The sequence below is a fragment of the Cebus imitator genome, unplaced genomic scaffold, assembly GCF_001604975.1.
Source record: "Cebus imitator isolate Cc_AM_T3 unplaced genomic scaffold, Cebus_imitator-1.0 Scaffold514, whole genome shotgun sequence".
Classification (NCBI taxonomy): domain Eukaryota; kingdom Metazoa; phylum Chordata; class Mammalia; order Primates; family Cebidae; genus Cebus; species Cebus imitator.
Window position 1 is genome coordinate 52,758 of NW_016107829.1, and position 3,444 is coordinate 56,201.

Genomic DNA, 3,444 nt, shown 5'->3' on the forward strand with positions numbered 1-3,444 from the left:
AAAATTACACTATAATTTCAGTTTCCCGGGTTCAACCCTAATAGTTAAGGGGAAAAAACAGAGTAACATTGGAAACTGCAAACTCTGAAGACTAGTTCTGGTTATGATCTTATTATTGTGGTTTTTGGTACCCATTCACAATATACACTTGTAGGAAAGGTCAACTTAATGGAAACAGCAACTTTGCCTTACAGAATGTTTTAAGGGAACTTTTAGTATCTAATTTTTCCTCTTAACATGTATAGTAATTTAATTAGTGCTTCTCTCAGAATAAATAAATGTTAGATATTATTATCACCTATAAAGTTTCTTGCATTACTATTCCTCAGTAAACTGTCCTCTGAAATCCTGAATCCTGAGGAATATACATTCACAATTAACCTCAGGCTTAGGGATTCATTCATAAACAATTATGTTAAGAATATGATTTAATGAACTTCACATAAGAAAGACAAAAATGTTCCCTAATGGAATAAAAATGTGTGGTTGTTTAAAAATATGTCTAAAGGTTTGGAATGATGATGGACTTCTGGAAATGGCTAGTGGTAACCGCTGTATAATATTGTGAATGTGCTTAACACCACTGAATTGTACTTTTAAAGATGGTTTAAATGATAAGTAGTATTATTATATATTTTTACCACAATAAAAAAGAAAAAAAAGACTAAAGAAAGTAAATATAGGGTTTAGAGGTATCTGATGAAGTGCATTTGTAAAGATTATAATTTTAAAATGTGTGTATAGATGTGTGTTAGTCTGATGTTCTTAATTTCAGAGCATAATAACAAAGAAAATGTAAAGGAAAATGAGGCATAGTTTATTTCTTTTTCACTTCTACCATCTGTTCGCATTAGCCACAAAGAAACACCCTATAAAATTCATTAAACTACCGAGTTATAATTCAATGTGATAATAAGTCTTCAACACAATGTACACAATCGCCAAATGACTATGGCAATGACATCATGGTAATGGTCATAATTACATGACAATTCAGATATTTGATCATTCAAAACATCAGTAAAATAACTATTCTTCTTTTTTTGTCAGCCTCTAAATACCTCTATTCATTCTTTATTCAAGAATCTGTGGCTTTCAGGGAGGAGAGAGAAACCCAAGCCAGCAACAGGAGAGACAAAGCTAGGGGGTGGGGAAGAGGGTTTGGAGGGGCAGGCAGGAGAAACGCCGCACCACGCACTTGGAGAGTGGAGGGAGGGAGATGAATGTGCATGAAGCCAGCCTAATTATTGGAGAGTGAAAGGTCATCAAAATCAATTTGCAGCATGATGTACAAAGGTCATTATCAGACTCAGATTTTCTCTGCCCGTTTAAAACACAATAAAAATAAAGTGAGTGCTTTAATAACTATGATTAGTAAAGAAAAAAAGCATATCATTGAACCATCTGTTTAAATATTTGTGCTACCTTAGTTTTACTCAAACCAGCATGAAAGATGAGCAGGAAGGCTTTTTTTTTTTCTATTTGTTTGCTTTTAAAATCCTGACATTTTCTCCGCTGGTTGCCGAGATTTATAACACAGATGAAAGAGCTCCACTAAAATTACTGCCCTTTGAAATCAATAGCACGGTATTTGTAACGACTTTCTTTTTATTATAGAGCACTTCATTATTATTTTTATTATAATTTTATGGGACAGTCTGGAACAGAATTCATCATTCATTTATTTGAAGTATCTCACTTACTCAATGGCACAGATGGCCTGATCTAAGGAGATTTAATCACCCCGTGTTAGGCCTGCCTTGATGCTAAATAAATGCAAACCATGAGAGAGACAGGAAGCAACGTGCAACAATAACATTATCTTAGTCGCCATTAAAAACTCTGTGGAAACTAGTTCATTTGGGAGCTTTGGAAGTTAGAGTTATAACGCTGGAATTTTTAAATTTTATTCTTATTTTTCCTCTAAAAATTAATATAATACTATGATGTTATGGGACAGGACTTTTGAAGTTTTTCAATTATGTCTATCAGTAAAAAGTACATTTTACATTAGGACTCAGTACATGTGCACACGTGCATACACACATACACACTTATATACGCACATATGCTGAAGCAAACATTTTAAGAAGCAGTATTTGCAATTATTATATGTGATGTACAATGTTATTTTCCAGTCTAATTTAGTCTTTTTTTTAAATGCTAGTCATAATCCATTAAACTGTTTTAACAAATGGATCTGGACTCTCAGTTTGAGAAACAGATTCAGGCGTTCCTTTTATGTTTTAAATGAAATACATGTATGGGTGCTTAGTGTAATATCTGGCACACAGTAAACATTCCACATTTACAGCAGTTTTTATGAGAAATGTATGGAATAGATTTTGCAACTTACCACAGTTTAAAACAACTAGAAAATGCACTGTCTATAAAGGCAACGTGTCTGAATTTTTTTTTCTGTTCATGTTATTCTAGTCTTGATTCAATCACCAGCTTCTAAAAAAAAAACTGTCCAATTATTGATTTTATATTATGAAGCACCTACATTGGTAGATAGGAAAATAAAAAACATGAGGAAAAAAATATTGAAAGAATTAGGTTTTCTTTCTATTCTCCGCCTTTTGGTTCACTTACTAGTTAGCTTTTGCCTATATTATAAAACGTAGGCAAAAAGGTAAAAGCATAAATTCTGTACAGTCCCATCATTTTAAAGAGTTACAAAGTCAATAAACTGTGACCACAAGGAAGAAAGAAAAGAAAGGGGCAAAATGAGGACTTCTCTAACTTCTATGCCTCATGTCATTCATTTACTCTCCATAAGCCTAGAAGGAGACTTTTGAAATCCTTTAGCTAACTGAACTATTTTTACCCTTAATTTATTCAATCAATTAATATATATTTATTGTAAGCCTATATTTCTACCTTACAAGAGTGTAAGTTTTATGCATGCTTAATTTTTTGTGGTTTAGTGGAATTATCATTTCTTAAATATTAAATGTTATGCCTCTCCTATGACGAACTACAAACCAAGAAATGTATAAGCATGTTGCTTAAGACTTGTTCTTTCAGTTAAGAATGAGAATCTGAAAATCACACCAGCTTGCACTTTGAAGCTAGACTGAGACAACATTCATCTGTATTAGCCACAGATTGAGGGAGGGACCAGGGAACCATGCAAAGTGCGCTTGTCGAGAAATAATGACCAAACATCAAGGAGAGGTAATAAAAGTCAAATAGGAAAGGCAAGAAAAGACAGCTTTTTTTTCTATTCACACTGATGTTGCTTCTATCCAGAGGATGAAAAGATGAGAATTTTTTTTTTTTTTTTTTTTTGAGATGGAGTTTCACTCATGTTACCTAGGCTGGATGGAGTGCAATGGCGCAATGTCGGCTCACCACAACCTCCGCCTCCTGGGTTCAGGCAATTCTCCTGCCTCAGCCTCCTGAGTAGCTGGGATTACAGGCACGCACCACCATGCCCAG